Raw genomic sequence first — 13700 nt, forward strand, 5'->3', positions numbered from 1 at the left:
AAAAGTTGTATTCGGGGGTTGGCATCGGGGCTGTTGGGGGCCAAAAGTGTCAAAGAAAAGTTCAAACGAATGCAGTGTAAAGTGTGCATAGATGTTAGTATGAAATTTGAGTTGTCTCTCGGTTGAGAGTTGCCCATAGGTGGACGCTTTAATTCCCAGAAGTGAAAAACCGTCTCTACCGATATTGCAACCTCTATAATTGAAAAAATGGTCATTTTAAGGGCGTCAAAAGACCTCTGGTGCCGTTCAGGACCAAAGCCTCGATAGTTTCTACGTCAACGATCAGAAAATGTGCTAACAATCAACCATGGCTCCTTTTTGTGACTATTTGGCCATGAAATCATCAACAAAGGAGCTTATAACAGCATCAAAGTAATAAAAAGTAAATATTTGACATCTTCTGAGAAATGATTCAAATATCGATTACTCTCAGGACCGTAGGTGCTTGGGCAAAATTCTTTAATGAACAGAGGAGTGTTTTCCCGTTTTGGAATGATGTAAGAGAGACTACTGACCACCTCATCTGGAGCTGCAGGCTTTCAGGTCTTTCATATGAGCGGATCTCATATGCACTTCCAGATAATTTTGAAGCTACAACTGGCGGAAATGAATTTTTATGACACTATTGTGGGAAGGAGAGAGACAATTGCGACAAAAGCACATCAATTAATATATGCAAAAATGACTTTAACCTTACAGACGACATCCCAATAGATGATATCAAAGTAATTAAAGATATGGACTAGTTCTTCAAATAAATGAAGACCATACCACTAACGTTATTTTTAATTGTTTTCCATTTTTGTTTTTATTTTGATAATTTTCTTGTTTTTACCGGGTTATTTTTTAAGAATTGAATATGTCATCATTTTTTTAATGGGATGTGCTAAGCCTTTAGTTTATTTCGTTTCTGAATAAAGTTACACCATGTGGGCAAGAAAAAAAAAATGATAACATCTTTGCAAAATAAAAAAGCTTGTTCAGATTACCAACTAATAAAATACACTCCTCCTTTCTAGGATATATTTTATACACCTCGAAACAAAAATAGTTTTATTTATGTACGTTTTATTTGTCAAGCATTATACTATACAGCTCACACACAAAAAGTGATGTTTTATGTCATCTGTCAGAAACTTTTCTAACGTATATAATCCTTGCGTCATATTACAGAGAGTAAATTTTGATAAAGGGGAAAATAAGAGTTTCTAAAGCTTTAAACAAAACTAGGAAACTTGAGCTTGAGGAGATCTCTAAATGGTCGTATCGTACTTTGTTTTCCCAATGCAAAACGTCACTTTTTATGATATCAAAAGGACGTTTGTTTCGCTACCGTATTTACAATCATCATAATACTTGAAGATATTGTTTCATTGATTTTTAGCTATTTTATGCAAATAGTTATAGATAAATTAAGTTTATGATTTAGTATGAATGCATTAAATGTACTCACATAAGCCTTTTCTCCTATCCCACCCTCAATTTCCAAAAAGAAAAGGCTTGATACAAACTTATGCTAGCTTTGTGATAATCAATTGACGAAACAACTGAAGCGAAATAAATTGTTTTATTATTTTTCGAAAAAGCAAATTGATATTTTTTTTCGAATAATAGCATTTGTATACATTTTATATGCAAATTTTGATGCATTTTTAAATATTTGCAAAGTATAATAATATCACAAATTTCAAACGTATATAAAATACATTCAGAGCATATAAATGAACAATCATCGATTGACCTTTTAATATAACTATGTAACAATATTTTAACTTTTTTTTTTTTCGGCGGGTTAATGATGATTTCTTATTAACTTTTATGTCAAACAAAGAATATCATTTATATGTATTATTTTTCGTTCATAATAAAAATTTAGAATTATTTTTCAACTTAAAAAAAAGAAAATGACCAAAAATCTCCAAAATACATTAAACATTTGTGTATCTTGTTTTGATTTTGAGGAAATGGCAAAAAAGTGAGTAAAAATAAAATACCCTTACGACTTGCATAACTAACATATATAGTGGTACACATCTCGTTATTTTCAAATTTTCGAAAGAAAATTTGAAACAAGAGGTTTTGCAAGGATATTTATTTAACAAAAATAATAGTATTTGGCACAACTTTTCTTTCAAATGTGAGTTCTCAGCTCGAATAGTTGCCTCAATACGAGTCTTAAATCCCTTGCAAACCTAGGCTATTTAGTAAGACTCGAGATTGGTACACTCCTTCTTGATGCAAGCTTCTAGAGGCTGGACACTCCGGTGAGGAGTAGCACACAACCTCTCCTCCAGAAATGTCTAGATATAGTAGTTAAAGTGGTTCGCGTACGGAGAGGAGGGAGGCCACATTTTGAGGTCCCAAAAGTCCGGAAAGTTGTCTCTGTGTAAGACATGGATCTTATTTGCAAGAAGGTACAGAGCTCCATCTTGACTGAAAACAAATTTATCTCCGAATTTTTCTCTGGCCCAAGATGGCACTTTCTTATGCATGATGTAAGCATCTGGATTGAGCTGCTCCTTCCTCTCCACAAAAATGGGAGGTAGACACCACAAAACCCAATACCATGGTTCCGACTGGATTTTTTTGATTAACAATAAATGAACAATATCCTTGTCAAGAAGACACCCTGAAAGGAACCTGATTTTAAGAAAATGTTTTTTCCCAAGCGGGTTGTCACAGTGCTCCGTCACTTTATTTATCATAACTAATCATCTTGCTAACTTACCACATCGTCCAAAATTTTTGAAACCTGACTTTAATTGTATTTTGGGATTTTTTGGTTAATTTTATGCGAAAGATACGTTAACAAAAGAGAACAGCTTATTATGTACCTTTTGAAAGCTGTATTTACACAGTCTCGAAGATAAATATTAACGAAAATGGAGCAAAAGGGCAAGATGTTTCTCGTTTAGTCCGTTCCGGATTTAGCAACTCTGATATCGCAAAGACCATTAATGCCTGCAAAACCCCCTTTCGAGGATCAGGGTGAAGGTCAACAATGGTGAAAACATCAGTTATTGTGATAGAATCTGAAGCCCGATAAAATCAGACCCTGAAACGGCAAAAAAAAGCTTTTTAGAAAAATCCGAAGATGACGAGTGGTAAGTATCTCGGACATATTGAACGAATCTGTCTCACTCAACAACAACATCAATTACGATTTAATTCCTGCAAATAGGGTTACAATGACCTGAGGTATCACCGAAACTGAATTTTGTTCTTCTCAGAAGAGAAGAGACTTAAAGTTGATCCCGTATACAATAGGCAAAATAATTGGGTCTTACATTTAGGAGAAATCGACCACAACCTCGTTGAAGTGTCCACCACAAAACATCCAGCCTCAGGAATGATGTTAAGCATTGTTTCATCTGAAGGTCACAAAATGAAGCCAATACTTGTTGGATACGGATTGACTAGCAACGATTACTTGATGTTTTTGCAAACAAAAGTATTTTCCTTCGTTTGCAAGATCAAAAAGTAATCAAAGAAAGCAGATTATTCCTTTCAACAGAACGGTGAGGCTCCTACACATACGGCAAAAATCGTGTAGGATAGTATAGCCAAACAAATGACGTTCAGGTCAAAGGACTCCTGGCCACCACAGAGCACCTACCTGAATACCCTTAATTACAGCATCTGGTGGCGAAATGAAAGAAAGGCCTGTAGACAACGTCACAGGACTATTGAGTCCCAAAGCAATCGCTTGAAATAGAGTGGGGATCAAAGCAAAGCGTTCCAAGGTCGCGTAGAGCGTGTGATTATGACTGAAGGTGCTCGAATTCATAAATAATAGTCTTTAATGACTAATAAACAAGTTCTAATTGAATAAAACAAATTATAATTTCATTTAAAGCCTCTAGGTGTAAATAATGATTGAATGAATGTTCATTATGCTCAAAGACTTTCTGACTACTCAGTACTCAGTTATTCACTCAAAGGTTATAAATTGAAACATCCCAAAAAATGTTTTTTTTTATCTATATCAATTATTTTTACTAATCAATTCTCCCCTTCCCCAACAATTAAAGGTATATAAGGAATTATTGTGACCCTCTTGGAAACTCTTAGACCTGTGCTCAAGTATAACAAAAAAATGTGTCTACTTTATTAGTCTAACAATTTTTGATTATGTTATTTAACTTAAAACTATTTACAGAAACCAACTTTTTTATAAGATATCATTGGGTACCATTGATAAGATTGGGGTTAAGAAATGATTGTAGACAACAGGAATACGAAACACATTTAAAATACTAACATAATTTCCAATATATGTATTTATAGAATCTGTATTTTATGGTTTGCTCAATTTAAAAAAAAAAAAAAAGAAATGAAAAAGTTAAGAAATATTTTTCATCCCATTAACACTTAACCCTATAAATGCCAGATTATTACCTTCATATAAAACCTCATCTGGGTCTATAAGACCCATATTTATTCTTCCGCATTTTTGAAACCTTCATCTCAAGTTATGGTTTATTTACAGGGTGGCTAGAATGGTACACTAAACCCATAGCTCGTTATAAGCCGCAGTACACCCTTTACTGTATTCAGTTCAGTTAGGTATAATAGTTACGTTTTTTTGTTTGATATATAATTCCTCTAGTTTCTCATGTTTTTTCTATTTTTGATTTTTTAATAATTTATTTTGTGAACAAATAAATTATTCCTGAAAAACAAAGTTTGATATAAAATATACACGGTTAATATAATAGTATTATTCATAAATTTATGAATTTTTTTATATAAGAGATGAGCTTGTCTACATTTTCAGGTAATAAAAAAGACCGATTAGCAGTCAAAATAACTCCAGCTGTTGAAAATATCTTTTGTTTGATACATATATGCCCGTTGTTGTGAGGTATGGTGAAGGTTATTTCGAAACATTGGTCAATTTATTCAAATTATTCCTCCACCATACCACTGGTTTTTCCTCAACTGGGATGCATTTTATCCCTTTATAAGTAAGTATCTCCATTTTCTATTTCGTTTGGATAATGTTTGATTTTTTTCTTACTCAGATTCGTCGGTATCGCCGAATATTTCTAACATGAAAGTTTTTTTTAGTAGGCAACGATCTATCATTTATTTTACCCGAAGAATGGAGTATTGTCAAATTGTCTAATTATAATAGAATAAAATAAAATTATATAATGCCAAAATATTGACTATATATAGATATACTTACTGCACCGAGGGAAACAACGTACCGTATCGACTCAAACCGCGGTGCAACATCGTACTATACTAACCCTTGAATCTATATATTAAATGTGATTGTATGTGTTTGGTTTTGTCTGGGAATTACGGCCAAATTAATAATTGAATTTTAATGAAATTTTTCATGTAGGTTCTCGAGGCTCAAGAGATGGTTCTGATAACAATTTATTCCACTCTATATTATACAGTGGAGAATGTAAATTTGATCCCTTGCCAATTTTGTAAGTTTGACTACTAACAAAGAAAATAAAAATATTTTTTATGCTAGTCTAATTTTAACAGGTAGAAACATTATATGAACAAAAAAAAAATGATTATACAAAATCGTATTTTTCTCTTAGCAGAAAAAAAACAACCCCAAAATATAATGTTTTCAACCCAATCCTTGACATCATGGATTGCTTTCTCCTGCTGTACTCAACATTCCACCCACACCCTCTCCAAACTCGTCATGTAGATGTCCTACCAAATAGCTCGATTTTGGTTTCATCTATGGAAAATTAATCAATAATTCTCTACATTTTTATTGCTGTATCAGTTCCTATTTATTCGGTCAGCTCCAGCCTTAGGATCTGCCCTATTGGTCATTATAACTGTGGGTCTTTATGAATGCTTGTCTTTCGGACCAAACCTTGATTCTCGGTCCTTGGAAATTTTATAAAAATATTGATTATTTATGAACCCAAATAAGATATATGAGATATATACAGGGTTGATTTTATTATTTAGTACAACATATTTTATTTTCTACAAGAAAAAAATAAAACGAGAGGTTTTTTGAATACATTTATTATTTAAAAAGTAATCTGAAAATAGTGCTCAGTTTAACTTTTATTATATATGTGAGCCTTCTGCTATAATAATTGCCTCAATACCAGGCCTAAATCTCTTGCAGACCTTGATTATATACTCGAGCTTGGTCCACTCTTTCGTGATGGGAGCCTCTAAAGACGGGACACTCCTATGAGGAGTAGCACGCATTCTCTTCTTCAGACGAGTTTAGATAGAGTAGTCCAAGTGGTTCGCGTCTGAATAGGGGATCAGCCACATGTTGAGGTCACAAATGTCCGGAAAGTTGTCTGTCAGGAAGGCATGGGTCTTAGCAACAGGATGACACGGAGCACCGTCTTGAGTGCAAACAAAGTTGTCCACGAAATTTTCTCTGGCCCAAGATTTTTAAGCATCTGCATTTAGCCGTTCCTTCCTCTCTACAAAAATGGGAGGGAATACTCTACAACCTCCAAGAACATGGTACCGGCTGGGCTTTTTGTTCAGAAGTCATGTCTCAATGAACCTAAGACATTGTCTAGATCAGGGATTCTCAATCTTTTTTTAGTAATGTATTTATTTTATTTAAAATAGTTTTTTTGGAAAAAAAATTCCAAAAATACATATTTTTCTTAAGAAGTTAATACTTTTGTACAAAAATTTCTAAAACCTATGCCTATTGACAAAAAGTTTCAAAATCCGAATTTTTTTTTCGAAAAAAATTCTCAAAAAATTTCTTCTTTCCCTTTTTACTTATTTTAGTAATACTTATTACTGCAATTATTTTTATAATTGCTGTGGATCCCTAATTGTTACAAATGAGGGTTTTCAAAGTATTGAAAAAAACCCAGGGATTCGTGGTTGCGAATTCATTTATGCTTATGTACATGGTACATCACCAGTTATAGCGGCTGGAAGAGTTTTAACGATAGCATCCATCATTGAAATATATAGACTTCTGTCATAGTTCGAGATTTTGTTAGGCCTAAAATTAGACTAGAAAAATCCGTGCTAATATTAATAAAAATGACATCAACTCAAAATTTTCCCCGTATGCAAAATCAAGGATCAAGGTACTTGGAGGTGTTATTAGGAAGGTTTCAATGGACTATAATAAGTAAGAAATTATTTCCCTAATTAATAAAAAATACAATTCTAATTAAATCTCTTTACTTTCATCGAAATTTGGAAATCTTTTAGCTTATTGGATTCTGAAATGTTTGAGAAAAGATAACTTTTGGAAGTCTCCAGTATCTTCTGATTGTTTTAAACTCCAATAATCCAACTATGGGGTACCTGCAATAATAAGTAATTTATGTAAACTCAAATATTGGTGCTTCCTCTTTAACACAGTAAAGGATACTTTTTATACTCTTGAAATAGTCATGGGTGGGTACGCCCCATTAAAAGTTGCATTGATAGAAATTCCCGCTTCTCTCCCGAAAATGCTGGTATTTTTCTTGTATGATCTTCTTAATTACAGGGATAATCTTTTATCTATAATGACGCATAAAAAAATACAGAAGATACGACATGGGCATACTTATGATTTTACTAAGGAGCTTTGTTTAAGACAACAGCTCGCTATGATAAAAGTTGTATCAATAAGAAAAGTTTGGTGTGAGTCATCACTACCTCTGATGAAAAATGTTTTAAAGAGGAGAAGCATACAGTTAATTGGAAGACAAGCCTGTAATAGTTTTCTGAATCCATTGCTGACTCCTTCTGAAAAATGATTTTCTTACCTTGTGATAACTGGAGCCCTGGAAATGTCAACTTTTTAAGCAACGGCAAACTTGTCTACTTTTGTAGGAAGAGCAAAAAATAAGATCTCACATTCTATATGAATGTAAAACAGGGTAGCCAATACATGGCACATTGTCAAAAGAACCAGAAGTGGTTTTTGGAACGCCAAAAAAGAAATGACACAATTTTTTTGTTCTAATGTCAAAAACTGACGTTATCTTGCATACAGTAATGATAAAAATTGCAGTACTGTGTGTATGCAATCAAAACAAAGAAAATGGAAATTGGTGCATGTATTTTAAACATTGCATGATAATATTTAAAATTTTTAATAAACTGGGGTTTTTGCTCATTTTGTTTCTTTTTTTTGTGTCGTTTAATTATTCTTGGAAAATTTATATGGTCTATATATTTTTTTATGTACTTAAATACTATTACTGTTTTTGTATTTTATTAATTGAACACCAGAATGAATTGATACTTCTTAAAAAAAAAAGTTATTCTCAAAAAATATTACATATTTTAGTAAAAAAACAAAAATATCTTAAGCAGTGGGGGGAAGCGGTATATTCTAATTTATGCAGGCGTATAACATTTTCTTTCCAAATCTCAAGTACCCCCTGGAGTGGCTCCATGTACCCCAAGGGGTACGTGTATCCCTTGAAGTACGCCTACCCCCATTTGAGAGCCACTGATCTAGATATTCTGTTGTAATTTAGTGGCTTGTCTGCTTATTCATAATGACATTAACTGCGATCATTTTATCATCAGAAAAGAGCGCCTCAACTTTTGTTGGTCTCTAAAGTCCAGAAAGCCGTCTCTCGGGAAGGTTTGTTCCTTAGCAATGTAATGACAAAAAGCTCCGTCTTGAGTGGAGACAAAGTGGTTCTCAAACTTTTTTCTTGTCCAAAGTTGCACTTTATTATTCAGAGGTTCGATGTAAGCATCTGCATTAAGCCGTTTCCTCATCTCAGCAAAAATGTGAGGGCATGCTCCACAACGCCCAATACCCTTGTCTAACAAAATTTAAAATACATTCAGAATATGTTACCGAGTCTACGTGTTCCTTTTTATATACGTAGAATGCTACAACTATTATCTACGTAAGTATAACATTACAATTCTTAGTTCTAATGACCAACGGAGTTTACAACAATTTCATCAATTGTTGACGTATAATGTATATAGCCAAAAATTTGAATCCAGCACTTTTTTATTTACTTGTGAACAAAAATATAAAATGCCAAATTTGTTTGGGGAAAATGAATGTATCTTAATTATTGTTAGTACTGACTGATTGAGAGTCAGTTTATTTGTAAAGATAAGCAATGAAAATTAATGTTTCATTGCTCAAAAAATCTCAAGTCTTACTCATTAGTTCATTATGCCCAGAACCATCATCTACAAAGACACCGGAGCACATGTACGTACAGTCAAACTTGTATTAAATGGTCAGGCAGAGAAAACTGAAAAAGGTACTTGCGTTATCTGAAAGTTCAAATTGAAACCACGAATAAATACGAGAGTTTGGAAGTTCTCAAATGATCAGTTGACTACTCGAATGCCAGAGAATATGGCAAAAAGTTCTTGGATTTTTCTCAAATTTATAGTTCTTCTGTTCTCCACACAATTGAACTTGCTGACAGGTTGATACTTATAAACAAATCGGTTTTCTCAGGACACAAGTCATTTCCTCCTTCCTTTAAGCACTATTTGATGAAGTTGCCATTAGTAAATCAGTAAGAGTGACAGATTCATTTCCACATACTTTCTCATGAAGAAGTTTTTTTCGAGTTTCTAAACGCCATTTCAATGGACTCATATTTCTCAGAGCGTAACTTCCAGAAAATTTTAAATATGTCGAAAGTTGTAACGCGGATTATAGTAATTATTTCAGAACTGCAAAACTTTCGCTGCATATTGCACAATTACCTTTCTGTTCCTTTGTTTCTTCAAACAAATACATTAATTTTCATTAAAAACGTGACACTCGGCGACCAACTTTTTTTTGGTTGGGGGGGTATGGGGGGCTTTATGTACCTTGTCCCCACCACCTAGCTGTAGCTCCCCAGGATAGTCCTCCACCTCTGATGCGTGAAGTAGTCATAATAAAAAGTGAAGAGAAAAGGATCCGAAAAAAGAAAGACCGGGAAAGATTCGTAATTGTGAGATACCTAAATAAAGAAGCACCATATAGTAGATTATCTAAAATCTATGCTCCTTTGGAAGTATGGATAAATATATATAATTATTACATGCTTAAGCATGACTTGAAGAAACTTATATACAAGAGTAAATGAATACTCTAGTCAAGCATGAATCCCCTTGAGGATTTAATAAAATTCACGACAAGGAGACAAGTTGTACAAGAATGTACAACAATATATTAAAAACCCAATAAGAAAAAATAATTAATAAATAATTTTTATGCATTCTGCAAATTGTTAAATTTTCAGACACATGTATTGCCATCAGTTCAGGTTAACACTATATACCTCAATATCAAACAATAGAGAAGAAATAATATTTATATGATGGAAAATTCCAATCAAGGAACATAAATATGTCAATCACATATAAAGTGCCCGGTGAAATTTACAAAGCTAAATATGAATGTATGTAATTGATAGTAATGAATGTGTTTATTAAATAAATATATAAATAATTACGGGGTGGCTCTTTGAAATCGGAACACTTACTAATTCCATAATTAATAAAAGTTAAGTGATTGAAATTAATTAATATTAAACGAAACTGCAGAGGGCGTAACTTCCAATTACGGATACGCACTTATAAGTATCAGTGAACAAATTAAATACTTTTTTACCATCATATTTTAACACTGTGAATTCGTAATCTATAATAGTTGTTGTAGTTTGTAGAGTGTAGAGAATATATTATTTCTAAGTTAATATATTAGTATCGAATTATGCCATGTTTAATAGAAGATAAGACAAATCCTATTCCACTTTAAATTTTTTTTTCGCATATTCATCCTATTTTGAGAGTTAAATGTTACGAACAAGCAGAACAATCGGATTGTTTGCTTTGAAAACACTTTTGAAGACCTCCACCACGTGTCCAAGTGGTGTGGGCGGGTGCCCCATCCTGCTGGGAGACACAGGACCTCTTTCCCGACAACTTAGAGATCTTGAAGACTAATGTGCTCCCGTAGGTCCTCAAGATCACCAAGACTGTTTTTTTTATTGTTTTTTCATATCCAGAACACTTGAACTTATTTCCTTCCTGCCTTCCTAGGTTTCCAACATAAAAAGGATCCTGATTCAATTTTATATCTGTTGATTATTTGGCTCAACAGATATAATGTAGATTCCAAATCCACCTTTATATTTTTCCACGTATATTCTGTCTGTTGTTTTTTATGTTTTTAGGTCGCCTTATGTATTCATTATCACATATTTTCACAAATTTTTGACTTATCGTATGGCTGTAGTTTGTTACTTTGAACCAATGATTCAGTGAAGGAATTAATATTTGATTTAACACTTTTATTCTGTCTATTAAGTTCAGATTGTGCTTTTTGGTGGATCTTATCCGTTTTCGAAGAGCATTTTCTATGTAAGTGGTATCCCTGTCGAATGTACTTCTTTTGTTCACTATAATTCCAGAAAACAGATCAAGTTACTTTTTTTTCTGCATTAAAAGTTAAATAAAACTATTTTTATTTTCAGCATAGTTGTCATAAATGTAGATTTATTCTAATAGTAGTTTTAGTACACTCTGGTATCTAAACTCCCCTCATATGCTTACAAAGTTTTAAATATTTTTTTCTACGTTATTTTCGTCAAATAAGAACGTGGTGTTGTCTGCATAAGAAACACTTACATATTTTTTCCCATTTATGAGTTGTCGTGGTTTTATTGCCAAGTTAAATAGTACTTGGCTTAGGGGGTCTCCTTATGGACGTCCTCTTCTGATATTTATATTTAGTCTTTTTGATCCTTTTAAGATATATGCCGTCAGATTTATATATCTCAGAGGTATATTTAAAGTATGGAGAGGATAAATTATATGATCGTTCGATATTGTATCGAATGCTTTTGTAAAATCAATAAAAACTGTAGCCATCTTTCTATTTATTTTGTCCTGACATCTTATCAATTTTCGAACAGATATTGCTCCATCACTAATTGATCTGTTCTTTCTAAAAACCAAACTGCGAACTAAGTAAAACTACCTCTAGAATTGGAGTAATTCTCTCTATGATTCATCCAAAAAATTATACTTTATTGAATTTAAAGTTTCAAAGTGTTCAGACTTTAATGGACCACTCGGAAATCCGTCTTACTCTTTTAGAATTCTTCCTTCAAGACTAATACCCAACAAGGATTATCGTCTAAAATTAAGTTCTTTGAGGTTATTTGATGACAATCGGTCTGAAATGAGAAATAAAGGTCATTCGGTCCATCCATTTCAAATATCAAAGAAAAAAAAGTTTCGGATGTCAAATACCCCATACCAGGACTATATTTCTTAAAAGAAACAATATAATCCTCGATATCTCATGAAGTAATTTGTACATTCAAGGCTGAAGGATACTTTTTGCAGCATCCAAACAAAGATCTAATCAAATATCCTCGATCTATTTAAATTAAACTTTTATTAAGGAAGAGTTCCCTAAGCTATGTTTATGAACTTTGTACAAATGTATCAAGTTTAACATTGATAAGAATATATCTATCGCATAATTGTAATTTACAACTACTGGAGAAAGTATGTACGATGTATATCTCGTAGATTAAATAAAGAAAAATTAGAAGTAGGCAAAGCTGAGTTCGATAAGTTACTCGTTATAAAAAGTAATTGAAAGATGAGATAGCCCACGGAGTCTACCCATTCACATGGTAGAACAGTCTAACGAATCATAGAGAATATGCAAACCATTCACGATAGCTAAGCACATCTTAATATTCGTGATCTCGAAAATTCTCTAGCTGAATGTGAACTGTTTAAAGACTAGAGCTTGAAAAATCATAGGACCAAGTTCCCATGCTTCCATAAGATAGAGTCAAAAATATAGTTTTGACCCCTGTCTGTCCATTTTGATGTATTAGAATGGCATAGGGGCTACAATTATTGACTCAATAATTCAAATATTGGGCGGAGTTTATGTATATACACGAAGGATTTATTAATATCTTGTAAAGCAGTGAATCACTATCAGTTGCTTGGATAGGTATGCCGGCGCCTTAAACAAAACAATTTAATACTGCAATTTAACAAGTGTGAAATTGGAAAACAAACAATATTATATTTGGGATACATCATAAACCGATTTTGAAAGGCTTCAAGCAGCGAATATAAAAAGCAAAAACTATGAATGTGAACAACAAAGGCTTTGAAAAACTATGAGTCTGAGTGCAGGATAGAACTCCAAGCAATGTTGCAAACACTTACTATTATACATACCGTGTGGTTCTTTGAAATCTGAACACTTACTAATTCAATAATGTTGAGAGATTGAAATTAATTCGAATTTACATATAATAAAGCATAATCGATTAGTTGCAAAAAAACAAAAACAACCTGACTTCCCTAGCTTACGTACTAGTCGAAAAAATGACACTTGAACTAAAATATCTATTCGGACACTCCAAGTGGTTGGTCGCCTCTAAGACAACATTCTACACCGTTCACAAGTCCGAAACGTTTGAGAGGAAGGAGGGCTCTTTCAAAAAGGCCAAACTGCACCCGGTGAAGCTTAATAAAACAGCCCATGTCATTCCCCTCAAGTCCATGTGACCCATGAAAAGATATCGTGGTTTGACACTAGATTCTCTAGAAAACTATCAAAAAATTGGTTGGAAAGAACCTTGTGAGGGTAGAGAGGCCACTTTAGACACCAATAATGAAAAAAACCCATCTCCTACGTTGCAAAAAACTCTCTTAAAATGAGCCTTTTGAGTTTTTTTGGAACCACATTTGGTTCTGAGGCCCCTGAT

The sequence above is a fragment of the Lepeophtheirus salmonis genome, chromosome 11 (genome assembly GCF_016086655.4).
Source record: "Lepeophtheirus salmonis chromosome 11, UVic_Lsal_1.4, whole genome shotgun sequence".
In the NCBI taxonomy this organism is placed as follows: domain Eukaryota; kingdom Metazoa; phylum Arthropoda; class Copepoda; order Siphonostomatoida; family Caligidae; genus Lepeophtheirus; species Lepeophtheirus salmonis.